The sequence below is a fragment of the Triturus cristatus genome, unplaced genomic scaffold (genome assembly GCF_964204655.1).
Source record: "Triturus cristatus unplaced genomic scaffold, aTriCri1.1 SCAFFOLD_572, whole genome shotgun sequence".
Taxonomy (NCBI): Eukaryota; Metazoa; Chordata; class Amphibia; order Caudata; family Salamandridae; genus Triturus; species Triturus cristatus.
In genome coordinates, this window is record NW_028188037.1 from 42,997 (window position 1) to 65,509 (window position 22,513).

Consider the following 22,513-nt stretch of genomic DNA (forward strand, 5'->3'; position numbering starts at 1 on the left):
CAGACATTTGCTTTGGAAAAATCTTTGAACTAGGCATAGTTTGCGCATTTCAAGAAAATCGGAGAATTTTGCATTCCAAAAGAAGGAAATAAATGCCCTCTCTGAGGATCGAACTCAGGACCTTCAGATTATGAGACTGACGCGCTGCCTACTGCGCTAAGAAGGCTGTATATAGGCATCTGTACATAAGACCATGAAGATCATCCAGGTACAAGGCTGAAGGATTTTCCTGACTGACATTGTATACTGCAGAGTCGAATGGGGTGATGTGGCCGTCGGTTCAATGCAGGGTTTCCAATCATACAGTCAAACGTTGCAGAAGTGGGGATGTAGCTCAGTGGTAGAGCGCATGCTTTGCATGTATGAGGCCCCGGGTTCAATCCCCGGCATCTCCAGACTTTTGCCATGCTTACCTTGGATTTTGGGCCGAAAGCTAGGCTGGCATCATGATGAAGGAAGAGATATGTCCTCCAACCGGGATGAGGACCCCGCTTAATCTGTCAGACGTTTGCCTTGAAAAATCCCATGAAATGGGGCTATCTCATTTTTTATGATTATAGATCAAAAGAATCCTACTTGTTGAAGACATCAAAGTGATGATTCATCTTGACAACCATAATGCTTTGATGATAGAAATCTGTCGCATCTCTCTTGATCATTGGTAAGGGTTCTTCTTCTAAACCAGAGACTCTTTACAGTAGCTTTTAGAAAAACGGAATATTTTGTTTATCTCAATCACCTTCAATCTACAGATTTTTCCGTTCTCTTTCCTTTTGAAAATGCATCCAAAATGCACGTTCTTGATGCTGGGTGCGTAGTAATGACTCCCATAACTTTCTGTCATTTCTTTCATGGTTCCGCGCAGCCATCCATTTGCCACCAATGCTGCCCAAGGTCTTTGTATCAAAGTTCCTTTCCTTTCTGTAAAATTGAAATTTGGAGCACCCCTGCTTATCCCCAAGCCAAGACAGAACATGAACTTTGGTCTGAAATCCTCCTTTGGGGTGATAAGACGTACCTTACAGTGTGCTCTAAGAACTGGTGACTTTGAGAGGGAGCTGCAGGTAATGTTCATGATTTTCATCGATCTGCTCCTGATCCCCACCCCCACAACCTTTCTTGAGCGAGAGATAATTACAGCGCTGAAAGATACTTCAGCCACTCCTTCGATAGCTCAGTTGGTAGAGCGGAGGACTGTAGCATAAAGTCAGACATCCTTAGGTCGCTGGTTCAAATCCGGCTCGAAGGATTTTTTGCTTCGATTTCCATATCTTTCACTTTTATTCAAACAATACCTTCCATTGATTATGATCGAGACTTTGCAGTCCCTGGGTTTCAGGGATTCCTTGCATCCATCAAACAGCTCGAGTGCAAAAGTGGGGATGTAGCTCAGTGGTAGAGCGCATGCTTCGCATGTATGAGGTCCCGGGTTCAATCCCCGGCATCTCCAGGAGCCTCTGTTCCTTATCTTGGCTTTTTTCCAGAAGGCTAGCCTGCCATCATGCAGAAAGAAGAAGTTTGTCATGCAGTTGGGGTGAGAGCCCCACTTAAATAGTCAGACATTTGCTTTGGAAAAATCTTTGAACTAGGCATAGTTTGCGCATTTCAAGAAAATCGGAGAATTTTGCATTCCAAAAGAAGGAAATAAATGCCCTCTCTGAGGATCGAACTCAGGACCTTCAGATTATGAGACTGACGCGCTGCCTACTGCGCTAAGAAGGCTGTATATAGGCATCTGTACATAAGACCATGAAGATCATCCAGGTACAAGGCTGAAGGATTTTCCTGACTGACATTGTATACTGCAGAGTCGAATGGGGTGATGTGGCCGTCGGTTCAATGCAGGGTTTCCAATCATACAGTCAAACCTTGCAGAAGTGGGGATGTAGCTCAGTGGTAGAGCGCATGCTTTGCATGTATGAGGCCCCGGGTTCAATCCCCGGCATCTCCAGACTTTTGCCATGCTTACCTTGGATTTTGGGCCGAAAGCTAGGCTGGCATCATGATGAAGGAAGAGATATGTCCTCCAACCGGGATGAGGACCCCGCTTAATCTGTCAGACGTTTGCCTTGAAAAATCCCATGAAATGGGGCTATCTCATTTTTGATGATTATAGATCAAAAGAATCCTACTTGTTGAAGACATCAAAGTGATGATTCATCTTGACAACCATAATGCTTTGATGATAGAAATCTGTCGCATCTCTCTTGATCATTGGTAAGGGTTCTTCTTCTAAACCAGAGACTCTTTACAGTAGCTTTTAGAAAAACGGAATATTTTGTTTATCTCAATCACCTTCAATCTACAGATTTTTCCGTTCTCTTTCCTTTTGAAAATGCATCCAAAATGCACGTTCTTGATGCTGGGTGCGTAGTAATGACTCCCATAACTTTCTGTCATTTCTTTCATGGTTCCGCGCAGCCATCCATTTGCCACCAATGCTGCCCAAGGTCTTTGTATCAAAGTTCCTTTCCTTTCTGTAAAATTGAAATTTGGAGCACCCCTGCTTATCCCCAAGCCAAGACAGAACATGAACTTTGGTCTGAAATCCTCCTTTGGGGTGATAAGACGTACCTTACAGTGTGCTCTAAGAACTGGTGACTTTGAGAGGGAGCTGCAGGTAATGTTCATGATTTTCATCGATCTGCTCCTGATCCCCACCCCCACAACCTTTCTTGAGCGAGAGATAATTACAGCGCTGAAAGATACTTCAGCCACTCCTTCGATAGCTCAGTTGGTAGAGCGGAGGACTGTAGCATAAAGTCAGACATCCTTAGGTCGCTGGTTCAAATCCGGCTCGAAGGATTTTTTGCTTCGATTTCCATATCTTTCACTTTTATTCAAACAATACCTTCCATTGATTATGATCGAGACTTTGCAGTCCCTGGGTTTCAGGGATTCCTTGCATCCATCAAACAGCTCGAGGGCAAAAGTGGGGATGTAGCTCAGTGGTAGAGCGCATGCTTCGCATGTATGAGGTCCCGGGTTCAATCCCCGGCATCTCCAGGAGCCTCTGTTCCTTATCTTGGCTTTTTTCCAGAAGGCTAGCCTGCCATCATGCAGAAAGAAGAAGTTTGTCATGCAGTTGGGGTGAGAGCCCCACTTAAATAGTCAGACATTTGCTTTGGAAAAATCTTTGAACTAGGCATAGTTTGCGCATTTCAAGAAAATCGGAGAATTTTGCATTCCAAAAGAAGGAAATAAATGCCCTCTCTGAGGATCGAACTCAGGACCTTCAGATTATGAGACTGACGCGCTGCCTACTGCGCTAAGAAGACTGTATATAGGCATCTGTACATAAGACCATGAAGATCATCCAGGTACAAGGCTGAAGGATTTTCCTGACTGACATTGTATACTGCAGAGTCGAATGGGGTGATGTGGCCGTCGGTTCAATGCAGGGTTTCCAATCATACAGTCAAACCTTGCAGAAGTGGGGATGTAGCTCAGTGGTAGAGCGCATGCTTTGCATGTATGAGGCCCCGGGTTCAATCCCCGGCATCTCCAGACTTTTGCCATGCTTACCTTGGATTTTGGGCCGAAAGCTAGGCTGGCATCATGATGAAGGAAGAGATATGTCCTCCAACCGGGATGAGGACCCCGCTTAATCTGTCAGACGTTTGCCTTGAAAAATCCCATGAAATGGGGCTATCTCATTTTTGATGATTATAGATCAAAAGAATCCTACTTGTTGAAGACATCAAAGTGATGATTCATCTTGACAACCATAATGCTTTGATGATAGAAATCTGTCGCATCTCTCTTGATCATTGGTAAGGGTTCTTCTTCTAAACCAGAGACTCTTTACAGTAGCTTTTAGAAAAACGGAATATTTTGTTTATCTCAATCACCTTCAATCTACAGATTTTTCCGTTCTCTTTCCTTTTGAAAATGCATCCAAAATGCACGTTCTTGATGCTGGGTGCGTAGTAATGACTCCCATAACTTTCTGTCATTTCTTTCATGGTTCCGCGCAGCCATCCATTTGCCACCAATGCTGCCCAAGGTCTTTGTATCAAAGTTCCTTTCCTTTCTGTAAAATTGAAATTTGGAGCACCCCTGCTTATCCCCAAGCCAAGACAGAACATGAACTTTGGTCTGAAATCCTCCTTTGGGGTGATAAGACGTACCTTACAGTGTGCTCTAAGAACTGGTGACTTTGAGAGGGAGCTGCAGGTAATGTTCATGATTTTCATCGATCTGCTCCTGATCCCCACCCCCACAACCTTTCTTGAGCGAGAGATAATTACAGCGCTGAAAGATACTTCAGCCACTCCTTCGATAGCTCAGTTGGTAGAGCGGAGGACTGTAGCATAAAGTCAGACATCCTTAGGTCGCTGGTTCAAATCCGGCTCGAAGGATTTTTTGCTTCGATTTCCATATCTTTCACTTTTATTCAAACAATACCTTCCATTGATTATGATCGAGACTTTGCAGTCCCTGGGTTTCAGGGATTCCTTGCATCCATCAAACAGCTCGAGGGCAAAAGTGGGGATGTAGCTCAGTGGTAGAGCGCATGCTTCGCATGTATGAGGTCCCGGGTTCAATCCCCGGCATCTCCAGGAGCCTCTGTTCCTTATCTTGGCTTTTTTCCAGAAGGCTAGCCTGCCATCATGCAGAAAGAAGAAGTTTGTCATGCAGTTGGGGTGAGAGCCCCACTTAAATAGTCAGACATTTGCTTTGGAAAAATCTTTGAACTAGGCATAGTTTGCGCATTTCAAGAAAATCGGAGAATTTTGCATTCCAAAAGAAGGAAATAAATGCCCTCTCTGAGGATCGAACTCAGGACCTTCAGATTATGAGACTGACGCGCTGCCTACTGCGCTAAGAAGACTGTATATAGGCATCTGTACATAAGACCATGAAGATCATCCAGGTACAAGGCTGAAGGATTTTCCTGACTGACATTGTATACTGCAGAGTCGAATGGGGTGATGTGGCCGTCGGTTCAATGCAGGGTTTCCAATCATACAGTCAAACCTTGCAGAAGTGGGGATGTAGCTCAGTGGTAGAGCGCATGCTTTGCATGTATGAGGCCCCGGGTTCAATCCCCGGCATCTCCAGACTTTTGCCATGCTTACCTTGGATTTTGGGCCGAAAGCTAGGCTGGCATCATGATGAAGGAAGAGATATGTCCTCCAACCGGGATGAGGACCCCGCTTAATCTGTCAGACGTTTGCCTTGAAAAATCCCATGAAATGGGGCTATCTCATTTTTGATGATTATAGATCAAAAGAATCCTACTTGTTGAAGACATCAAAGTGATGATTCATCTTGACAACCATAATGCTTTGATGATAGAAATCTGTCGCATCTCTCTTGATCATTGGTAAGGGTTCTTCTTCTAAACCAGAGACTCTTTACAGTAGCTTTTAGAAAAACGGAATATTTTGTTTATCTCAATCACCTTCAATCTACAGATTTTTCCGTTCTCTTTCCTTTTGAAAATGCATCCAAAATGCACGTTCTTGATGCTGGGTGCGTAGTAATGACTCCCATAACTTTCTGTCATTTCTTTCATGGTTCCGCGCAGCCATCCATTTGCCACCAATGCTGCCCAAGGTCTTTGTATCAAAGTTCCTTTCCTTTCTGTAAAATTGAAATTTGGAGCACCCCTGCTTATCCCCAAGCCAAGACAGAACATGAACTTTGGTCTGAAATCCTCCTTTGGGGTGATAAGACGTACCTTACAGTGTGCTCTAAGAACTGGTGACTTTGAGAGGGAGCTGCAGGTAATGTTCATGATTTTCATCGATCTGCTCCTGATCCCCACCCCCACAACCTTTCTTGAGCGAGAGATAATTACAGCGCTGAAAGATACTTCAGCCACTCCTTCGATAGCTCAGTTGGTAGAGCGGAGGACTGTAGCATAAAGTCAGACATCCTTAGGTCGCTGGTTCAAATCCGGCTCGAAGGATTTTTTGCTTCGATTTCCATATCTTTCACTTTTATTCAAACAATACCTTCCATTGATTATGATCGAGACTTTGCAGTCCCTGGGTTTCAGGGATTCCTTGCATCCATCAAACAGCTCGAGTGCAAAAGTGGGGATGTAGCTCAGTGGTAGAGCGCATGCTTCGCATGTATGAGGTCCCGGGTTCAATCCCCGGCATCTCCAGGAGCCTCTGTTCCTTATCTTGGCTTTTTTCCAGAAGGCTAGCCTGCCATCATGCAGAAAGAAGAAGTTTGTCATGCAGTTGGGGTGAGAGCCCCACTTAAATAGTCAGACATTTGCTTTGGAAAAATCTTTGAACTAGGCATAGTTTGCGCATTTCAAGAAAATCGGAGAATTTTGCATTCCAAAAGAAGGAAATAAATGCCCTCTCTGAGGATCGAACTCAGGACCTTCAGATTATGAGACTGACGCGCTGCCTACTGCGCTAAGAAGGCTGTATATAGGCATCTGTACATAAGACCATGAAGATCATCCAGGTACAAGGCTGAAGGATTTTCCTGACTGACATTGTATACTGCAGAGTCGAATGGGGTGATGTGGCCGTCGGTTCAATGCAGGGTTTCCAATCATACAGTCAAACGTTGCAGAAGTGGGGATGTAGCTCAGTGGTAGAGCGCATGCTTTGCATGTATGAGGCCCCGGGTTCAATCCCCGGCATCTCCAGACTTTTGCCATGCTTACCTTGGATTTTGGGCCGAAAGCTAGGCTGGCATCATGATGAAGGAAGAGATATGTCCTCCAACCGGGATGAGGACCCCGCTTAATCTGTCAGACGTTTGCCTTGAAAAATCCCATGAAATGGGGCTATCTCATTTTTTATGATTATAGATCAAAAGAATCCTACTTGTTGAAGACATCAAAGTGATGATTCATCTTGACAACCATAATGCTTTGATGATAGAAATCTGTCGCATCTCTCTTGATCATTGGTAAGGGTTCTTCTTCTAAACCAGAGACTCTTTACAGTAGCTTTTAGAAAAACGGAATATTTTGTTTATCTCAATCACCTTCAATCTACAGATTTTTCCGTTCTCTTTCCTTTTGAAAATGCATCCAAAATGCACGTTCTTGATGCTGGGTGCGTAGTAATGACTCCCATAACTTTCTGTCATTTCTTTCATGGTTCCGCGCAGCCATCCATTTGCCACCAATGCTGCCCAAGGTCTTTGTATCAAAGTTCCTTTCCTTTCTGTAAAATTGAAATTTGGAGCACCCCTGCTTATCCCCAAGCCAAGACAGAACATGAACTTTGGTCTGAAATCCTCCTTTGGGGTGATAAGACGTACCTTACAGTGTGCTCTAAGAACTGGTGACTTTGAGAGGGAGCTGCAGGTAATGTTCATGATTTTCATCGATCTGCTCCTGATCCCCACCCCCACAACCTTTCTTGAGCGAGAGATAATTACAGCGCTGAAAGATACTTCAGCCACTCCTTCGATAGCTCAGTTGGTAGAGCGGAGGACTGTAGCATAAAGTCAGACATCCTTAGGTCGCTGGTTCAAATCCGGCTCGAAGGATTTTTTGCTTCGATTTCCATATCTTTCACTTTTATTCAAACAATACCTTCCATTGATTATGATCGAGACTTTGCAGTCCCTGGGTTTCAGGGATTCCTTGCATCCATCAAACAGCTCGAGTGCAAAAGTGGGGATGTAGCTCAGTGGTAGAGCGCATGCTTCGCATGTATGAGGTCCCGGGTTCAATCCCCGGCATCTCCAGGAGCCTCTGTTCCTTATCTTGGCTTTTTTCCAGAAGGCTAGCCTGCCATCATGCAGAAAGAAGAAGTTTGTCATGCAGTTGGGGTGAGAGCCCCACTTAAATAGTCAGACATTTGCTTTGGAAAAATCTTTGAACTAGGCATAGTTTGCGCATTTCAAGAAAATCGGAGAATTTTGCATTCCAAAAGAAGGAAATAAATGCCCTCTCTGAGGATCGAACTCAGGACCTTCAGATTATGAGACTGACGCGCTGCCTACTGCGCTAAGAAGGCTGTATATAGGCATCTGTACATAAGACCATGAAGATCATCCAGGTACAAGGCTGAAGGATTTTCCTGACTGACATTGTATACTGCAGAGTCGAATGGGGTGATGTGGCCGTCGGTTCAATGCAGGGTTTCCAATCATACAGTCAAACCTTGCAGAAGTGGGGATGTAGCTCAGTGGTAGAGCGCATGCTTTGCATGTATGAGGCCCCGGGTTCAATCCCCGGCATCTCCAGACTTTTGCCATGCTTACCTTGGATTTTGGGCCGAAAGCTAGGCTGGCATCATGATGAAGGAAGAGATATGTCCTCCAACCGGGATGAGGACCCCGCTTAATCTGTCAGACGTTTGCCTTGAAAAATCCCATGAAATGGGGCTATCTCATTTTTGATGATTATAGATCAAAAGAATCCTACTTGTTGAAGACATCAAAGTGATGATTCATCTTGACAACCATAATGCTTTGATGATAGAAATCTGTTGCATCTCTCTTGATCATTGGTAAGGGTTCTTCTTCTAAACCAGAGACTCTTTACAGTAGCTTTTAGAAAAACGGAATATTTTGTTTATCTCAATCACCTTCAATCTACAGATTTTTCCGTTCTCTTTCCTTTTGAAAATGCATCCAAAATGCACGTTCTTGATGCTGGGTGCGTAGTAATGACTCCCATAACTTTCTGTCATTTCTTTCATGGTTCCGCGCAGCCATCCATTTGCCACCAATGCTGCCCAAGGTCTTTGTATCAAAGTTCCTTTCCTTTCTGTAAAATTGAAATTTGGAGCACCCCTGCTTATCCCCAAGCCAAGACAGAACATGAACTTTGGTCTGAAATCCTCCTTTGGGGTGATAAGACGTACCTTACAGTGTGCTCTAAGAACTGGTGACTTTGAGAGGGAGCTGCAGGTAATGTTCATGATTTTCATCGATCTGCTCCTGATCCCCACCCCCACAACCTTTCTTGAGCGAGAGATAATTACAGCGCTGAAAGATACTTCAGCCACTCCTTCGATAGCTCAGTTGGTAGAGCGGAGGACTGTAGCATAAAGTCAGACATCCTTAGGTCGCTGGTTCAAATCCGGCTCGAAGGATTTTTTGCTTCGATTTCCATATCTTTCACTTTTATTCAAACAATACCTTCCATTGATTATGATCGAGACTTTGCAGTCCCTGGGTTTCAGGGATTCCTTGCATCCATCAAACAGCTCGAGTGCAAAAGTGGGGATGTAGCTCAGTGGTAGAGCGCATGCTTCGCATGTATGAGGTCCCGGGTTCAATCCCCGGCATCTCCAGGAGCCTCTGTTCCTTATCTTGGCTTTTTTCCAGAAGGCTAGCCTGCCATCATGCAGAAAGAAGAAGTTTGTCATGCAGTTGGGGTGAGAGCCCCACTTAAATAGTCAGACATTTGCTTTGGAAAAATCTTTGAACTAGGTATAGTTTGCGCATTTCAAGAAAATCGGAGAATTTTGCATTCCAAAAGAAGGAAATAAATGCCCTCTCTGAGGATCGAACTCAGGACCTTCAGATTATGAGACTGACGCGCTGCCTACTGCGCTAAGAAGGCTGTATATAGGCATCTGTACATAAGACCATGAAGATCATCCAGGTACAAGGCTGAAGGATTTTCCTGACTGACATTGTATACTGCAGAGTCGAATGGGGTGATGTGGCCGTCGGTTCAATGCAGGGTTTCCAATCATACAGTCAAACCTTGCAGAAGTGGGGATGTAGCTCAGTGGTAGAGCGCATGCTTTGCATGTATGAGGCCCCGGGTTCAATCCCCGGCATCTCCAGACTTTTGCCATGCTTACCTTGGATTTTGGGCCGAAAGCTAGGCTGGCATCATGATGAAGGAAGAGATATGTCCTCCAACCGGGATGAGGACCCCGCTTAATCTGTCAGACGTTTGCCTTGAAAAATCCCATGAAATGGGGCTATCTCATTTTTGATGATTATAGATCAAAAGAATCCTACTTGTTGAAGACATCAAAGTGATGATTCATCTTGACAACCATAATGCTTTGATGATAGAAATCTGTCGCATCTCTCTTGATCATTGGTAAGGGTTCTTCTTCTAAACCAGAGACTCTTTACAGTAGCTTTTAGAAAAACGGAATATTTTGTTTATCTCAATCACCTTCAATCTACAGATTTTTCCGTTCTCTTTCCTTTTGAAAATGCATCCAAAATGCACGTTCTTGATGCTGGGTGCGTAGTAATGACTCCCATAACTTTCTGTCATTTCTTTCATGGTTCCGCGCAGCCATCCATTTGCCACCAATGCTGCCCAAGGTCTTTGTATCAAAGTTCCTTTCCTTTCTGTAAAATTGAAATTTGGAGCACCCCTGCTTATCCCCAAGCCAAGACAGAACATGAACTTTGGTCTGAAATCCTCCTTTGGGGTGATAAGACGTACCTTACAGTGTGCTCTAAGAACTGGTGACTTTGAGAGGGAGCTGCAGGTAATGTTCATGATTTTCATCGATCTGCTCCTGATCCCCACCCCCACAACCTTTCTTGAGCGAGAGATAATTACAGCGCTGAAAGATACTTCAGCCACTCCTTCGATAGCTCAGTTGGTAGAGCGGAGGACTGTAGCATAAAGTCAGACATCCTTAGGTCGCTGGTTCAAATCCGGCTCGAAGGATTTTTTGCTTCGATTTCCATATATTTCACTTTTATTCAAACAATACCTTCCATTGATTATGATCGAGACTTTGCAGTCCCTGGGTTTCAGGGATTCCTTGCATCCATCAAACAGCTCGAGGGCAAAAGTGGGGATGTAGCTCAGTGGTAGAGCGCATGCTTCGCATGTATGAGGTCCCGGGTTCAATCCCCGGCATCTCCAGGAGCCTCTGTTCCTTATCTTGGCTTTTTTCCAGAAGGCTAGCCTGCCATCATGCAGAAAGAAGAAGTTTGTCATGCAGTTGGGGTGAGAGCCCCACTTAAATAGTCAGACATTTGCTTTGGAAAAATCTTTGAACTAGGCATAGTTTGCGCATTTCAAGAAAATCGGAGAATTTTGCATTCCAAAAGAAGGAAATAAATGCCCTCTCTGAGGATCGAACTCAGGACCTTCAGATTATGAGACTGACGCGCTGCCTACTGCGCTAAGAAGACTGTATATAGGCATCTGTACATAAGACCATGAAGATCATCCAGGTACAAGGCTGAAGGATTTTCCTGACTGACATTGTATACTGCAGAGTCGAATGGGGTGATGTGGCCGTCGGTTCAATGCAGGGTTTCCAATCATACAGTCAAACCTTGCAGAAGTGGGGATGTAGCTCAGTGGTAGAGCGCATGCTTTGCATGTATGAGGCCCCGGGTTCAATCCCCGGCATCTCCAGACTTTTGCCATGCTTACCTTGGATTTTGGGCCGAAAGCTAGGCTGGCATCATGATGAAGGAAGAGATATGTCCTCCAACCGGGATGAGGACCCCGCTTAATCTGTCAGACGTTTGCCTTGAAAAATCCCATGAAATGGGGCTATCTCATTTTTGATGATTATAGATCAAAAGAATCCTACTTGTTGAAGACATCAAAGTGATGATTCATCTTGACAACCATAATGCTTTGATGATAGAAATCTGTTGCATCTCTCTTGATCATTGGTAAGGGTTCTTCTTCTAAACCAGAGACTCTTTACAGTAGCTTTTAGAAAAACGGAATATTTTGTTTATCTCAATCACCTTCAATCTACAGATTTTTCCGTTCTCTTTCCTTTTGAAAATGCATCCAAAATGCACGTTCTTGATGCTGGGTGCGTAGTAATGACTCCCATAACTTTCTGTCATTTCTTTCATGGTTCCGCGCAGCCATCCATTTGCCACCAATGCTGCCCAAGGTCTTTGTATCAAAGTTCCTTTCCTTTCTGTAAAATTGAAATTTGGAGCACCCCTGCTTATCCCCAAGCCAAGACAGAACATGAACTTTGGTCTGAAATCCTCCTTTGGGGTGATAAGACGTACCTTACAGTGTGCTCTAAGAACTGGTGACTTTGAGAGGGAGCTGCAGGTAATGTTCATGATTTTCATCGATCTGCTCCTGATCCCCACCCCCACAACCTTTCTTGAGCGAGAGATAATTACAGCGCTGAAAGATACTTCAGCCACTCCTTCGATAGCTCAGTTGGTAGAGCGGAGGACTGTAGCATAAAGTCAGACATCCTTAGGTCGCTGGTTCAAATCCGGCTCGAAGGATTTTTTGCTTCGATTTCCATATCTTTCACTTTTATTCAAACAATACCTTCCATTGATTATGATCGAGACTTTGCAGTCCCTGGGTTTCAGGGATTCCTTGCATCCATCAAACAGCTCGAGTGCAAAAGTGGGGATGTAGCTCAGTGGTAGAGCGCATGCTTCGCATGTATGAGGTCCCGGGTTCAATCCCCGGCATCTCCAGGAGCCTCTGTTCCTTATCTTGGCTTTTTTCCAGAAGGCTAGCCTGCCATCATGCAGAAAGAAGAAGTTTGTCATGCAGTTGGGGTGAGAGCCCCACTTAAATAGTCAGACATTTGCTTTGGAAAAATCTTTGAACTAGGCATAGTTTGCGCATTTCAAGAAAATCGGAGAATTTTGCATTCCAAAAGAAGGAAATAAATGCCCTCTCTGAGGATCGAACTCAGGACCTTCAGATTATGAGACTGACGCGCTGCCTACTGCGCTAAGAAGGCTGTATATAGGCATCTGTACATAAGACCATGAAGATCATCCAGGTACAAGGCTGAAGGATTTTCCTGACTGACATTGTATACTGCAGAGTCGAATGGGGTGATGTGGCCGTCGGTTCAATGCAGGGTTTCCAATCATACAGTCAAACCTTGCAGAAGTGGGGATGTAGCTCAGTGGTAGAGCGCATGCTTTGCATGTATGAGGCCCCGGGTTCAATCCCCGGCATCTCCAGACTTTTGCCATGCTTACCTTGGATTTTGGGCCGAAAGCTAGGCTGGCATCATGATGAAGGAAGAGATATGTCCTCCAACCGGGATGAGGACCCCGCTTAATCTGTCAGACGTTTGCCTTGAAAAATCCCATGAAATGGGGCTATCTCATTTTTTATGATTATAGATCAAAAGAATCCTACTTGTTGAAGACATCAAAGTGATGATTCATCTTGACAACCATAATGCTTTGATGATAGAAATCTGTCGCATCTCTCTTGATCATTGGTAAGGGTTCTTCTTCTAAACCAGAGACTCTTTACAGTAGCTTTTAGAAAAACGGAATATTTTGTTTATCTCAATCACCTTCAATCTACAGATTTTTCCGTTCTCTTTCCTTTTGAAAATGCATCCAAAATGCACGTTCTTGATGCTGGGTGCGTAGTAATGACTCCCATAACTTTCTGTCATTTCTTTCATGGTTCCGCGCAGCCATCCATTTGCCACCAATGCTGCCCAAGGTCTTTGTATCAAAGTTCCTTTCCTTTCTGTAAAATTGAAATTTGGAGCACCCCTGCTTATCCCCAAGCCAAGACAGAACATGAACTTTGGTCTGAAATCCTCCTTTGGGGTGATAAGACGTACCTTACAGTGTGCTCTAAGAACTGGTGACTTTGAGAGGGAGCTGCAGGTAATGTTCATGATTTTCATCGATCTGCTCCTGATCCCCACCCCCACAACCTTTCTTGAGCGAGAGATAATTACAGCGCTGAAAGATACTTCAGCCACTCCTTCGATAGCTCAGTTGGTAGAGCGGAGGACTGTAGCATAAAGTCAGACATCCTTAGGTCGCTGGTTCAAATCCGGCTCGAAGGATTTTTTGCTTCGATTTCCATATCTTTCACTTTTATTCAAACAATACCTTCCATTGATTATGATCGAGACTTTGCAGTCCCTGGGTTTCAGGGATTCCTTGCATCCATCAAACAGCTCGAGTGCAAAAGTGGGGATGTAGCTCAGTGGTAGAGCGCATGCTTCGCATGTATGAGGTCCCGGGTTCAATCCCCGGCATCTCCAGGAGCCTCTGTTCCTTATCTTGGCTTTTTTCCAGAAGGCTAGCCTGCCATCATGCAGAAAGAAGAAGTTTGTCATGCAGTTGGGGTGAGAGCCCCACTTAAATAGTCAGACATTTGCTTTGGAAAAATCTTTGAACTAGGCATAGTTTGCGCATTTCAAGAAAATCGGAGAATTTTGCATTCCAAAAGAAGGAAATAAATGCCCTCTCTGAGGATCGAACTCAGGACCTTCAGATTATGAGACTGACGCGCTGCCTACTGCGCTAAGAAGGCTGTATATAGGCATCTGTACATAAGACCATGAAGATCATCCAGGTACAAGGCTGAAGGATTTTCCTGACTGACATTGTATACTGCAGAGTCGAATGGGGTGATGTGGCCGTCGGTTCAATGCAGGGTTTCCAATCATACAGTCAAACCTTGCAGAAGTGGGGATGTAGCTCAGTGGTAGAGCGCATGCTTTGCATGTATGAGGCCCCGGGTTCAATCCCCGGCATCTCCAGACTTTTGCCATGCTTACCTTGGATTTTGGGCCGAAAGCTAGGCTGGCATCATGATGAAGGAAGAGATATGTCCTCCAACCGGGATGAGGACCCCGCTTAATCTGTCAGACGTTTGCCTTGAAAAATCCCATGAAATGGGGCTATCTCATTTTTGATGATTATAGATCAAAAGAATCCTACTTGTTGAAGACATCAAAGTGATGATTCATCTTGACAACCATAATGCTTTGATGATAGAAATCTGTCGCATCTCTCTTGATCATTGGTAAGGGTTCTTCTTCTAAACCAGAGACTCTTTACAGTAGCTTTTAGAAAAACGGAATATTTTGTTTATCTCAATCACCTTCAATCTACAGATTTTTCCGTTCTCTTTCCTTTTGAAAATGCATCCAAAATGCACGTTCTTGATGCTGGGTGCGTAGTAATGACTCCCATAACTTTCTGTCATTTCTTTCATGGTTCCGCGCAGCCATCCATTTGCCACCAATGCTGCCCAAGGTCTTTGTATCAAAGTTCCTTTCCTTTCTGTAAAATTGAAATTTGGAGCACCCCTGCTTATCCCCAAGCCAAGACAGAACATGAACTTTGGTCTGAAATCCTCCTTTGGGGTGATAAGACGTACCTTACAGTGTGCTCTAAGAACTGGTGACTTTGAGAGGGAGCTGCAGGTAATGTTCATGATTTTCATCGATCTGCTCCTGATCCCCACCCCCACAACCTTTCTTGAGCGAGAGATAATTACAGCGCTGAAAGATACTTCAGCCACTCCTTCGATAGCTCAGTTGGTAGAGCGGAGGACTGTAGCATAAAGTCAGACATCCTTAGGTCGCTGGTTCAAATCCGGCTCGAAGGATTTTTTGCTTCGATTTCCATATCTTTCACTTTTATTCAAACAATACCTTCCATTGATTATGATCGAGACTTTGCAGTCCCTGGGTTTCAGGGATTCCTTGCATCCATCAAACAGCTCGAGTGCAAAAGTGGGGATGTAGCTCAGTGGTAGAGCGCATGCTTCGCATGTATGAGGTCCCGGGTTCAATCCCCGGCATCTCCAGGAGCCTCTGTTCCTTATCTTGGCTTTTTTCCAGAAGGCTAGCCTGCCATCATGCAGAAAGAAGAAGTTTGTCATGCAGTTGGGGTGAGAGCCCCACTTAAATAGTCAGACATTTGCTTTGGAAAAATCTTTGAACTAGGCATAGTTTGCGCATTTCAAGAAAATCGGAGAATTTTGCATTCCAAAAGAAGGAAATAAATGCCCTCTCTGAGGATCGAACTCAGGACCTTCAGATTATGAGACTGACGCGCTGCCTACTGCGCTAAGAAGGCTGTATATAGGCATCTGTACATAAGACCATGAAGATCATCCAGGTACAAGGCTGAAGGATTTTCCTGACTGACATTGTATACTGCAGAGTCGAATGGGGTGATGTGGCCGTCGGTTCAATGCAGGGTTTCCAATCATACAGTCAAACGTTGCAGAAGTGGGGATGTAGCTCAGTGGTAGAGCGCATGCTTTGCATGTATGAGGCCCCGGGTTCAATCCCCGGCATCTCCAGACTTTTGCCATGCTTACCTTGGATTTTGGGCCGAAAGCTAGGCTGGCATCATGATGAAGGAAGAGATATGTCCTCCAACCGGGATGAGGACCCCGCTTAATCTGTCAGACGTTTGCCTTGAAAAATCCCATGAAATGGGGCTATCTCATTTTTGATGATTATAGATCAAAAGAATCCTACTTGTTGAAGACATCAAAGTGATGATTCATCTTGACAACCATAATGCTTTGATGATAGAAATCTGTCGCATCTCTCTTGATCATTGGTAAGGGTTCTTCTTCTAAACCAGAGACTCTTTACAGTAGCTTTTAGAAAAACGGAATATTTTGTTTATCTCAATCACCTTCAATCTACAGATTTTTCCGTTCTCTTTCCTTTTGAAAATGCATCCAAAATGCACGTTCTTGATGCTGGGTGCGTAGTAATGACTCCCATAACTTTCTGTCATTTCTTTCATGGTTCCGCGCAGCCATCCATTTGCCACCAATGCTGCCCAAGGTCTTTGTATCAAAGTTCCTTTCCTTTCTGTAAAATTGAAATTTGGAGCACCCCTGCTTATCCCCAAGCCAAGACAGAACATGAACTTTGGTCTGAAATCCTCCTTTGGGGTGATAAGACGTACCTTACAGTGTGCTCTAAGAACTGGTGACTTTGAGAGGGAGCTGCAGGTAATGTTCATGATTTTCATCGATCTGCTCCTGATCCCCACCCCCACAACCTTTCTTGAGCGAGAGATAATTACAGCGCTGAAAGATACTTCAGCCACTCCTTCGATAGCTCAGTTGGTAGAGCGGAGGACTGTAGCATAAAGTCAGACATCCTTAGGTCGCTGGTTCAAATCCGGCTCGAAGGATTTTTTGCTTCGATTTCCATATCTTTCACTTTTATTCAAACAATACCTTCCATTGATTATGATCGAGACTTTGCAGTCCCTGGGTTTCAGGGATTCCTTGCATCCATCAAACAGCTCGAGTGCAAAAGTGGGGATGTAGCTCAGTGGTAGAGCGCATGCTTCGCATGTATGAGGTCCCGGGTTCAATCCCCGGCATCTCCAGGAGCCTCTGTTCCTTATCTTGGCTTTTTTCCAGAAGGCTAGCCTGCCATCATGCAGAAAGAAGAAGTTTGTCATGCAGTTGGGGTGAGAGCCCCACTTAAATAGTCAGACATTTGCTTTGGAAAAATCTTTGAACTAGGCATAGTTTGCGCATTTCAAGAAAATCGGAGAATTTTGCATTCCAAAAGAAGGAAATAAATGCCCTCTCTGAGGATCGAACTCAGGACCTTCAGATTATGAGACTGACGCGCTGCCTACTGCGCTAAGAAGGCTGTATATAGGCATCTGTACATAAGACCATGAAGATCATCCAGGTACAAGGCTGAAGGATTTTCCTGACTGACATTGTATACTGCAGAGTCGAATGGGGTGATGTGGCCGTCGGTTCAATGCAGGGTTTCCAATCATACAGTCAAACCTTGCAGAAGTGGGGATGTAGCTCAGTGGTAGAGCGCATGCTTTGCATGTATGAGGCCCCGGGTTCAATCCCCGGCATCTCCAGACTTTTGCCATGCTTACCTTGGATTTTGGGCCGAAAGCTAGGCTGGCATCATGATGAAGGAAGAGATATGTCCTCCAACCGGGATGAGGACCCCGCTTAATCTGTCAGACGTTTGCCTTGAAAAATCCCATGAAATGGGGCTATCTCATTTTTGATGATTATAGATCAAAAGAATCCTACTTGTTGAAGACATCAAAGTGATGATTCATCTTGACAACCATAATGCTTTGATGATAGAAATCTGTCGCATCTCTCTTGATCATTGGTAAGGGTTCTTCTTCTAAACCAGAGACTCTTTACAGTAGCTTTTAGAAAAACGGAATATTTTGTTTATCTCAATCACCTTCAATCTACAGATTTTTCCGTTCTCTTTCCTTTTGAAAATGCATCCAAAATGCACGTTCTTGATGCTGGGTGCGTAGTAATGACTCCCATAACTTTCTGTCATTTCTTTCATGGTTCCGCGCAGCCATCCATTTGCCACCAATGCTGCCCAAGGTCTTTGTATCAAAGTTCCTTTCCTTTCTGTAAAATTGAAATTTGGAGCACCCCTGCTTATCCCCAAGCCAAGACAGAACATGAACTTTGGTCTGAAATCCTCCTTTGGGGTGATAAGACGTACCTTACAGTGTGCTCTAAGAACTGGTGACTTTGAGAGGGAGCTGCAGGTAATGTTCATGATTTTCATCGATCTGCTCCTGATCCCCACCCCCACAACCTTTCTTGAGCGAGAGATAATTACAGCGCTGAAAGATACTTCAGCCACTCCTTCGATAGCTCAGTTGGTAGAGCGGAGGACTGTAGCATAAAGTCAGACATCCTTAGGTCGCTGGTTCAAATCCGGCTCGAAGGATTTTTTGCTTCGATTTCCATATCTTTCACTTTTATTCAAACAATACCTTCCATTGATTATGATCGAGACTTTGCAGTCCCTGGGTTTCAGGGATTCCTTGCATCCATCAAACAGCTCGAGTGCAAAAGTGGGGATGTAGCTCAGTGGTAGAGCGCATGCTTCGCATGTATGAGGTCCCGGGTTCAATCCCCGGCATCTCCAGGAGCCTCTGTTCCTTATCTTGGCTTTTTTCCAGAAGGCTAGCCTGCCATCATGCAGAAAGAAGAAGTTTGTCATGCAGTTGGGGTGAGAGCCCCACTTAAATAGTCAGACATTTGCTTTGGAAAAATCTTTGAACTAGGCATAGTTTGCGCATTTCAAGAAAATCGGAGAATTTTGCATTCCAAAAGAAGGAAATAAATGCCCTCTCTGAGGATCGAACTCAGGACCTTCAGATTATGAGACTGACGCGCTGCCTACTGCGCTAAGAAGGCTGTATATAGGCATCTGTACATAAGACCATGAAGATCATCCAGGTACAAGGCTGAAGGATTTTCCTGACTGACATTGTATACTGCAGAGTCGAATGGGGTGATGTGGCCGTCGGTTCAATGCAGGGTTTCCAATCATACAGTCAAACATTGCAGAAGTGGGGATGTAGCTCAGTGGTAGAGCGCATGCTTTGCATGTATGAGGCCCCGGGTTCAATCCCCGGCATCTCCAGACTTTTGCCATGCTTACCTTGGATTTTGGGCCGAAAGCTAGGCTGGCATCATGATGAAGGAAGAGATATGTCCTCCAACCGGGATGAGGACCCCGCTTAATCTGTCAGACGTTTGCCTTGAAAAATCCCATGAAATGGGGCTATCTCATTTTTGATGATTATAGATCAAAAGAATCCTACTTGTTGAAGACATCAAAGTGATGATTCATCTTGACAACCATAATGCTTTGATGATAGAAATCTGTCGCATCTCTCTTGATCATTGGTAAGGGTTCTTCTTCTAAACCAGAGACTCTTTACAGTAGCTTTTAGAAAAACGGAATATTTTGTTTATCTCAATCACCTTCAATCTACAGATTTTTCCGTTCTCTTTCCTTTTGAAAATGCATCCAAAATGCACGTTCTTGATGCTGGGTGCGTAGTAATGACTCCCATAACTTTCTGTCATTTCTTTCATGGTTCCGCGCAGCCATCCATTTGCCACCAATGCTGCCCAAGGTCTTTGTATCAAAGTTCCTTTCCTTTCTGTAAAATTGAAATTTGGAGCACCCCTGCTTATCCCCAAGCCAAGACAGAACATGAACTTTGGTCTGAAATCCTCCTTTGGGGTGATAAGACGTACCTTACAGTGTGCTCTAAGAACTGGTGACTTTGAGAGGGAGCTGCAGGTAATGTTCATGATTTTCATCGATCTGCTCCTGATCCCCACCCCCACAACCTTTCTTGAGCGAGAGATAATTACAGCGCTGAAAGATACTTCAGCCACTCCTTCGATAGCTCAGTTGGTAGAGCGGAGGACTGTAGCATAAAGTCAGACATCCTTAGGTCGCTGGTTCAAATCCGGCTCGAAGGATTTTTTGCTTCGATTTCCATATCTTTCACTTTTATTCAAACAATACCTTCCATTGATTATGATCGAGACTTTGCAGTCCCTGGGTTTCAGGGATTCCTTGCATCCATCAAACAGCTCGAGTGCAAAAGTGGGGATGTAGCTCAGTGGTAGAGCGCATGCTTCGCATGTATGAGGTCCCGGGTTCAATCCCCGGCATCTCCAGGAGCCTCTGTTCCTTATCTTGGCTTTTTTCCAGAAGGCTAGCCTGCCATCATGCAGAAAGAAGAAGTTTGTCATGCAGTTGGGGTGAGAGCCCCACTTAAATAGTCAGACATTTGCTTTGGAAAAATCTTTGAACTAGGCATAGTTTGCGCATTTCAAGAAAATCGGAGAATTTTGCATTCCAAAAGAAGGAAATAAATGCCCTCTCTGAGGATCGAACTCAGGACCTTCAGATTATGAGACTGACGCGCTGCCTACTGCGCTAAGAAGGCTGTATATAGGCATCTGTACATAAGACCATGAAGATCATCCAGGTACAAGGCTGAAGGATTTTCCTGACTGACATTGTATACTGCAGAGTCGAATGGGGTGATGTGGCCGTCGGTTCAATGCAGGGTTTCCAATCATACAGTCAAACCTTGCAGAAGTGGGGATGTAGCTCAGTGGTAGAGCGCATGCTTTGCATGTATGAGGCCCCGGGTTCAATCCCCGGCATCTCCAGACTTTTGCCATGCTTACCTTGGATTTTGGGCCGAAAGCTAGGCTGGCATCATGATGAAGGAAGAGATATGTCCTCCAACCGGGATGAGGACCCCGCTTAATCTGTCAGACGTTTGCCTTGAAAAATCCCATGAAATGGGGCTATCTCATTTTTGATGATTATAGATCAAAAGAATCCTACTTGTTGAAGACATCAAAGTGATGATTCATCTTGACAACCATAATGCTTTGATGATAGAAATCTGTCGCATCTCTCTTGATCATTGGTAAGGGTTCTTCTTCTAAACCAGAGACTCTTTACAGTAGCTTTTAGAAAAACGGAATATTTTGTTTATCTCAATCACCTTCAATCTACAGATTTTTCCGTTCTCTTTCCTTTTGAAAATGCATCCAAAATGCACGTTCTTGATGCTGGGTGCGTAGTAATGACTCCCATAACTTTCTGTCATTTCTTTCATGGTTCCGCGCAGCCATCCATTTGCCACCAATGCTGCCCAAGGTCTTTGTATCAAAGTTCCTTTCCTTTCTGTAAAATTGAAATTTGGAGCACCCCTGCTTATCCCCAAGCCAAGACAGAACATGAACTTTGGTCTGAAATCCTCCTTTGGGGTGATAAGACGTACCTTACAGTGTGCTCTAAGAACTGGTGACTTTGAGAGGGAGCTGCAGGTAATGTTCATGATTTTCATCGATCTGCTCCTGATCCCCACCCCCACAACCTTTCTTGAGCGAGAGATAATTACAGCGCTGAAAGATACTTCAGCCACTCCTTCGATAGCTCAGTTGGTAGAGCGGAGGACTGTAGCATAAAGTCAGACATCCTTAGGTCGCTGGTTCAAATCCGGCTCGAAGGATTTTTTGCTTCGATTTCCATATCTTTCACTTTTATTCAAACAATACCTTCCATTGATTATGATCGAGACTTTGCAGTCCCTGGGTTTCAGGGATTCCTTGCATCCATCAAACAGCTCGAGTGCAAAAGTGGGGATGTAGCTCAGTGGTAGAGCGCATGCTTCGCATGTATGAGGTCCCGGGTTCAATCCCCGGCATCTCCAGGAGCCTCTGTTCCTTATCTTGGCTTTTTTCCAGAAGGCTAGCCTGCCATCATGCAGAAAGAAGAAGTTTGTCATGCAGTTGGGGTGAGAGCCCCACTTAAATAGTCAGACATTTGCTTTGGAAAAATCTTTGAACTAGGCATAGTTTGCGCATTTCAAGAAAATCGGAGAATTTTGCATTCCAAAAGAAGGAAATAAATGCCCTCTCTGAGGATCGAACTCAGGACCTTCAGATTATGAGACTGACGCGCTGCCTACTGCGCTAAGAAGGCTGTATATAGGCATCTGTACATAAGACCATGAAGATCATCCAGGTACAAGGCTGAAGGATTTTCCTGACTGACATTGTATACTGCAGAGTCGAATGGGGTGATGTGGCCGTCGGTTCAATGCAGGGTTTCCAATCATACAGTCAAACCTTGCAGAAGTGGGGATGTAGCTCAGTGGTAGAGCGCATGCTTTGCATGTATGAGGCCCCGGGTTCAATCCCCGGCATCTCCAGACTTTTGCCATGCTTACCTTGGATTTTGGGCCGAAAGCTAGGCTGGCATCATGATGAAGGAAGAGATATGTCCTCCAACCGGGATGAGGACCCCGCTTAATCTGTCAGACGTTTGCCTTGAAAAATCCCATGAAATGGGGCTATCTCATTTTTGATGATTATAGATCAAAAGAATCCTACTTGTTGAAGACATCAAAGTGATGATTCATCTTGACAACCATAATGCTTTGATGATAGAAATCAGTCGCATCTCTCTTGATCATTGGTAAGGGTTCTTCTTCTAAACCAGAGACTCTTTACAGTAGCTTTTAGAAAAACGGAATATTTTGTTTA

General features: G+C 44.5%; 55 non-coding genes across 55 annotated transcripts; 43 read left to right on the forward strand and 12 right to left on the reverse strand.

Annotated features, from left to right (window-relative positions):
• Positions 1-93: 93 nt before the first annotated feature.
• Positions 94-166, reverse strand: TRNAM-CAU (transfer RNA methionine (anticodon CAU)). The gene has a single exon. It is a non-coding gene; the product is annotated as a tRNA-Met (tRNA).
• A 157-nt stretch (positions 167-323) lies between these two features.
• TRNAA-UGC (transfer RNA alanine (anticodon UGC)) lies at positions 324-395 on the forward strand. Its single transcript has one exon. It is a non-coding gene; the product is annotated as a tRNA-Ala (tRNA).
• Positions 396-1,163: 768 nt separating this feature from the next.
• Positions 1,164-1,249, forward strand: TRNAY-GUA (transfer RNA tyrosine (anticodon GUA)). Its single transcript is given in 2 exon segments — positions 1,164-1,200; positions 1,214-1,249. It is a non-coding gene; the product is annotated as a tRNA-Tyr (tRNA).
• Positions 1,250-1,378: 129 nt separating this feature from the next.
• Positions 1,379-1,450, forward strand: TRNAA-CGC (transfer RNA alanine (anticodon CGC)). Its single transcript has one exon. It is a non-coding gene; the product is annotated as a tRNA-Ala (tRNA).
• A 199-nt stretch (positions 1,451-1,649) lies between these two features.
• On the reverse strand, positions 1,650-1,722 carry TRNAM-CAU (transfer RNA methionine (anticodon CAU)). The gene has a single exon. It is a non-coding gene; the product is annotated as a tRNA-Met (tRNA).
• A 157-nt stretch (positions 1,723-1,879) lies between these two features.
• TRNAA-UGC (transfer RNA alanine (anticodon UGC)) lies at positions 1,880-1,951 on the forward strand. Its single transcript has one exon. It is a non-coding gene; the product is annotated as a tRNA-Ala (tRNA).
• Positions 1,952-2,719: 768 nt separating this feature from the next.
• TRNAY-GUA (transfer RNA tyrosine (anticodon GUA)) lies at positions 2,720-2,805 on the forward strand. Its single transcript is given in 2 exon segments — positions 2,720-2,756; positions 2,770-2,805. It is a non-coding gene; the product is annotated as a tRNA-Tyr (tRNA).
• A 129-nt stretch (positions 2,806-2,934) lies between these two features.
• Positions 2,935-3,006, forward strand: TRNAA-CGC (transfer RNA alanine (anticodon CGC)). Its single transcript has one exon. It is a non-coding gene; the product is annotated as a tRNA-Ala (tRNA).
• A 429-nt stretch (positions 3,007-3,435) lies between these two features.
• Positions 3,436-3,507, forward strand: TRNAA-UGC (transfer RNA alanine (anticodon UGC)). Its single transcript has one exon. It is a non-coding gene; the product is annotated as a tRNA-Ala (tRNA).
• A 768-nt stretch (positions 3,508-4,275) lies between these two features.
• On the forward strand, positions 4,276-4,361 carry TRNAY-GUA (transfer RNA tyrosine (anticodon GUA)). The gene is given in 2 exon segments: positions 4,276-4,312; positions 4,326-4,361. It is a non-coding gene; the product is annotated as a tRNA-Tyr (tRNA).
• Positions 4,362-4,490: 129 nt separating this feature from the next.
• Positions 4,491-4,562, forward strand: TRNAA-CGC (transfer RNA alanine (anticodon CGC)). The gene has a single exon. It is a non-coding gene; the product is annotated as a tRNA-Ala (tRNA).
• A 429-nt stretch (positions 4,563-4,991) lies between these two features.
• Positions 4,992-5,063, forward strand: TRNAA-UGC (transfer RNA alanine (anticodon UGC)). Its single transcript has one exon. It is a non-coding gene; the product is annotated as a tRNA-Ala (tRNA).
• Positions 5,064-5,831: 768 nt separating this feature from the next.
• On the forward strand, positions 5,832-5,917 carry TRNAY-GUA (transfer RNA tyrosine (anticodon GUA)). The gene is given in 2 exon segments: positions 5,832-5,868; positions 5,882-5,917. It is a non-coding gene; the product is annotated as a tRNA-Tyr (tRNA).
• A 129-nt stretch (positions 5,918-6,046) lies between these two features.
• Positions 6,047-6,118, forward strand: TRNAA-CGC (transfer RNA alanine (anticodon CGC)). The gene has a single exon. It is a non-coding gene; the product is annotated as a tRNA-Ala (tRNA).
• A 199-nt stretch (positions 6,119-6,317) lies between these two features.
• On the reverse strand, positions 6,318-6,390 carry TRNAM-CAU (transfer RNA methionine (anticodon CAU)). The gene has a single exon. It is a non-coding gene; the product is annotated as a tRNA-Met (tRNA).
• A 157-nt stretch (positions 6,391-6,547) lies between these two features.
• Positions 6,548-6,619, forward strand: TRNAA-UGC (transfer RNA alanine (anticodon UGC)). The gene has a single exon. It is a non-coding gene; the product is annotated as a tRNA-Ala (tRNA).
• A 768-nt stretch (positions 6,620-7,387) lies between these two features.
• Positions 7,388-7,473, forward strand: TRNAY-GUA (transfer RNA tyrosine (anticodon GUA)). The gene is given in 2 exon segments: positions 7,388-7,424; positions 7,438-7,473. It is a non-coding gene; the product is annotated as a tRNA-Tyr (tRNA).
• Positions 7,474-7,602: 129 nt separating this feature from the next.
• TRNAA-CGC (transfer RNA alanine (anticodon CGC)) lies at positions 7,603-7,674 on the forward strand. The gene has a single exon. It is a non-coding gene; the product is annotated as a tRNA-Ala (tRNA).
• A 199-nt stretch (positions 7,675-7,873) lies between these two features.
• TRNAM-CAU (transfer RNA methionine (anticodon CAU)) lies at positions 7,874-7,946 on the reverse strand. The gene has a single exon. It is a non-coding gene; the product is annotated as a tRNA-Met (tRNA).
• A 157-nt stretch (positions 7,947-8,103) lies between these two features.
• On the forward strand, positions 8,104-8,175 carry TRNAA-UGC (transfer RNA alanine (anticodon UGC)). Its single transcript has one exon. It is a non-coding gene; the product is annotated as a tRNA-Ala (tRNA).
• A 768-nt stretch (positions 8,176-8,943) lies between these two features.
• TRNAY-GUA (transfer RNA tyrosine (anticodon GUA)) lies at positions 8,944-9,029 on the forward strand. Its single transcript is given in 2 exon segments — positions 8,944-8,980; positions 8,994-9,029. It is a non-coding gene; the product is annotated as a tRNA-Tyr (tRNA).
• Positions 9,030-9,158: 129 nt separating this feature from the next.
• On the forward strand, positions 9,159-9,230 carry TRNAA-CGC (transfer RNA alanine (anticodon CGC)). The gene has a single exon. It is a non-coding gene; the product is annotated as a tRNA-Ala (tRNA).
• A 199-nt stretch (positions 9,231-9,429) lies between these two features.
• On the reverse strand, positions 9,430-9,502 carry TRNAM-CAU (transfer RNA methionine (anticodon CAU)). Its single transcript has one exon. It is a non-coding gene; the product is annotated as a tRNA-Met (tRNA).
• A 157-nt stretch (positions 9,503-9,659) lies between these two features.
• Positions 9,660-9,731, forward strand: TRNAA-UGC (transfer RNA alanine (anticodon UGC)). The gene has a single exon. It is a non-coding gene; the product is annotated as a tRNA-Ala (tRNA).
• A 768-nt stretch (positions 9,732-10,499) lies between these two features.
• Positions 10,500-10,585, forward strand: TRNAY-GUA (transfer RNA tyrosine (anticodon GUA)). Its single transcript is given in 2 exon segments — positions 10,500-10,536; positions 10,550-10,585. It is a non-coding gene; the product is annotated as a tRNA-Tyr (tRNA).
• Positions 10,586-10,714: 129 nt separating this feature from the next.
• TRNAA-CGC (transfer RNA alanine (anticodon CGC)) lies at positions 10,715-10,786 on the forward strand. Its single transcript has one exon. It is a non-coding gene; the product is annotated as a tRNA-Ala (tRNA).
• Positions 10,787-11,215: 429 nt separating this feature from the next.
• Positions 11,216-11,287, forward strand: TRNAA-UGC (transfer RNA alanine (anticodon UGC)). Its single transcript has one exon. It is a non-coding gene; the product is annotated as a tRNA-Ala (tRNA).
• Positions 11,288-12,055: 768 nt separating this feature from the next.
• On the forward strand, positions 12,056-12,141 carry TRNAY-GUA (transfer RNA tyrosine (anticodon GUA)). Its single transcript is given in 2 exon segments — positions 12,056-12,092; positions 12,106-12,141. It is a non-coding gene; the product is annotated as a tRNA-Tyr (tRNA).
• A 129-nt stretch (positions 12,142-12,270) lies between these two features.
• On the forward strand, positions 12,271-12,342 carry TRNAA-CGC (transfer RNA alanine (anticodon CGC)). The gene has a single exon. It is a non-coding gene; the product is annotated as a tRNA-Ala (tRNA).
• A 199-nt stretch (positions 12,343-12,541) lies between these two features.
• On the reverse strand, positions 12,542-12,614 carry TRNAM-CAU (transfer RNA methionine (anticodon CAU)). Its single transcript has one exon. It is a non-coding gene; the product is annotated as a tRNA-Met (tRNA).
• Positions 12,615-12,771: 157 nt separating this feature from the next.
• TRNAA-UGC (transfer RNA alanine (anticodon UGC)) lies at positions 12,772-12,843 on the forward strand. Its single transcript has one exon. It is a non-coding gene; the product is annotated as a tRNA-Ala (tRNA).
• Positions 12,844-13,611: 768 nt separating this feature from the next.
• On the forward strand, positions 13,612-13,697 carry TRNAY-GUA (transfer RNA tyrosine (anticodon GUA)). Its single transcript is given in 2 exon segments — positions 13,612-13,648; positions 13,662-13,697. It is a non-coding gene; the product is annotated as a tRNA-Tyr (tRNA).
• A 129-nt stretch (positions 13,698-13,826) lies between these two features.
• On the forward strand, positions 13,827-13,898 carry TRNAA-CGC (transfer RNA alanine (anticodon CGC)). Its single transcript has one exon. It is a non-coding gene; the product is annotated as a tRNA-Ala (tRNA).
• Positions 13,899-14,097: 199 nt separating this feature from the next.
• On the reverse strand, positions 14,098-14,170 carry TRNAM-CAU (transfer RNA methionine (anticodon CAU)). Its single transcript has one exon. It is a non-coding gene; the product is annotated as a tRNA-Met (tRNA).
• A 157-nt stretch (positions 14,171-14,327) lies between these two features.
• TRNAA-UGC (transfer RNA alanine (anticodon UGC)) lies at positions 14,328-14,399 on the forward strand. Its single transcript has one exon. It is a non-coding gene; the product is annotated as a tRNA-Ala (tRNA).
• Positions 14,400-15,167: 768 nt separating this feature from the next.
• Positions 15,168-15,253, forward strand: TRNAY-GUA (transfer RNA tyrosine (anticodon GUA)). Its single transcript is given in 2 exon segments — positions 15,168-15,204; positions 15,218-15,253. It is a non-coding gene; the product is annotated as a tRNA-Tyr (tRNA).
• Positions 15,254-15,382: 129 nt separating this feature from the next.
• Positions 15,383-15,454, forward strand: TRNAA-CGC (transfer RNA alanine (anticodon CGC)). Its single transcript has one exon. It is a non-coding gene; the product is annotated as a tRNA-Ala (tRNA).
• A 199-nt stretch (positions 15,455-15,653) lies between these two features.
• Positions 15,654-15,726, reverse strand: TRNAM-CAU (transfer RNA methionine (anticodon CAU)). Its single transcript has one exon. It is a non-coding gene; the product is annotated as a tRNA-Met (tRNA).
• Positions 15,727-15,883: 157 nt separating this feature from the next.
• Positions 15,884-15,955, forward strand: TRNAA-UGC (transfer RNA alanine (anticodon UGC)). The gene has a single exon. It is a non-coding gene; the product is annotated as a tRNA-Ala (tRNA).
• A 768-nt stretch (positions 15,956-16,723) lies between these two features.
• TRNAY-GUA (transfer RNA tyrosine (anticodon GUA)) lies at positions 16,724-16,809 on the forward strand. Its single transcript is given in 2 exon segments — positions 16,724-16,760; positions 16,774-16,809. It is a non-coding gene; the product is annotated as a tRNA-Tyr (tRNA).
• Positions 16,810-16,938: 129 nt separating this feature from the next.
• On the forward strand, positions 16,939-17,010 carry TRNAA-CGC (transfer RNA alanine (anticodon CGC)). The gene has a single exon. It is a non-coding gene; the product is annotated as a tRNA-Ala (tRNA).
• Positions 17,011-17,209: 199 nt separating this feature from the next.
• Positions 17,210-17,282, reverse strand: TRNAM-CAU (transfer RNA methionine (anticodon CAU)). Its single transcript has one exon. It is a non-coding gene; the product is annotated as a tRNA-Met (tRNA).
• Positions 17,283-17,439: 157 nt separating this feature from the next.
• On the forward strand, positions 17,440-17,511 carry TRNAA-UGC (transfer RNA alanine (anticodon UGC)). Its single transcript has one exon. It is a non-coding gene; the product is annotated as a tRNA-Ala (tRNA).
• Positions 17,512-18,279: 768 nt separating this feature from the next.
• TRNAY-GUA (transfer RNA tyrosine (anticodon GUA)) lies at positions 18,280-18,365 on the forward strand. The gene is given in 2 exon segments: positions 18,280-18,316; positions 18,330-18,365. It is a non-coding gene; the product is annotated as a tRNA-Tyr (tRNA).
• Positions 18,366-18,494: 129 nt separating this feature from the next.
• Positions 18,495-18,566, forward strand: TRNAA-CGC (transfer RNA alanine (anticodon CGC)). Its single transcript has one exon. It is a non-coding gene; the product is annotated as a tRNA-Ala (tRNA).
• A 199-nt stretch (positions 18,567-18,765) lies between these two features.
• Positions 18,766-18,838, reverse strand: TRNAM-CAU (transfer RNA methionine (anticodon CAU)). Its single transcript has one exon. It is a non-coding gene; the product is annotated as a tRNA-Met (tRNA).
• A 157-nt stretch (positions 18,839-18,995) lies between these two features.
• On the forward strand, positions 18,996-19,067 carry TRNAA-UGC (transfer RNA alanine (anticodon UGC)). The gene has a single exon. It is a non-coding gene; the product is annotated as a tRNA-Ala (tRNA).
• Positions 19,068-19,835: 768 nt separating this feature from the next.
• TRNAY-GUA (transfer RNA tyrosine (anticodon GUA)) lies at positions 19,836-19,921 on the forward strand. Its single transcript is given in 2 exon segments — positions 19,836-19,872; positions 19,886-19,921. It is a non-coding gene; the product is annotated as a tRNA-Tyr (tRNA).
• A 129-nt stretch (positions 19,922-20,050) lies between these two features.
• On the forward strand, positions 20,051-20,122 carry TRNAA-CGC (transfer RNA alanine (anticodon CGC)). The gene has a single exon. It is a non-coding gene; the product is annotated as a tRNA-Ala (tRNA).
• A 199-nt stretch (positions 20,123-20,321) lies between these two features.
• TRNAM-CAU (transfer RNA methionine (anticodon CAU)) lies at positions 20,322-20,394 on the reverse strand. Its single transcript has one exon. It is a non-coding gene; the product is annotated as a tRNA-Met (tRNA).
• Positions 20,395-20,551: 157 nt separating this feature from the next.
• Positions 20,552-20,623, forward strand: TRNAA-UGC (transfer RNA alanine (anticodon UGC)). The gene has a single exon. It is a non-coding gene; the product is annotated as a tRNA-Ala (tRNA).
• Positions 20,624-21,391: 768 nt separating this feature from the next.
• TRNAY-GUA (transfer RNA tyrosine (anticodon GUA)) lies at positions 21,392-21,477 on the forward strand. Its single transcript is given in 2 exon segments — positions 21,392-21,428; positions 21,442-21,477. It is a non-coding gene; the product is annotated as a tRNA-Tyr (tRNA).
• A 129-nt stretch (positions 21,478-21,606) lies between these two features.
• On the forward strand, positions 21,607-21,678 carry TRNAA-CGC (transfer RNA alanine (anticodon CGC)). Its single transcript has one exon. It is a non-coding gene; the product is annotated as a tRNA-Ala (tRNA).
• Positions 21,679-21,877: 199 nt separating this feature from the next.
• TRNAM-CAU (transfer RNA methionine (anticodon CAU)) lies at positions 21,878-21,950 on the reverse strand. Its single transcript has one exon. It is a non-coding gene; the product is annotated as a tRNA-Met (tRNA).
• A 157-nt stretch (positions 21,951-22,107) lies between these two features.
• Positions 22,108-22,179, forward strand: TRNAA-UGC (transfer RNA alanine (anticodon UGC)). Its single transcript has one exon. It is a non-coding gene; the product is annotated as a tRNA-Ala (tRNA).
• The last annotated feature ends 334 nt before the right edge of the window (positions 22,180-22,513 follow it).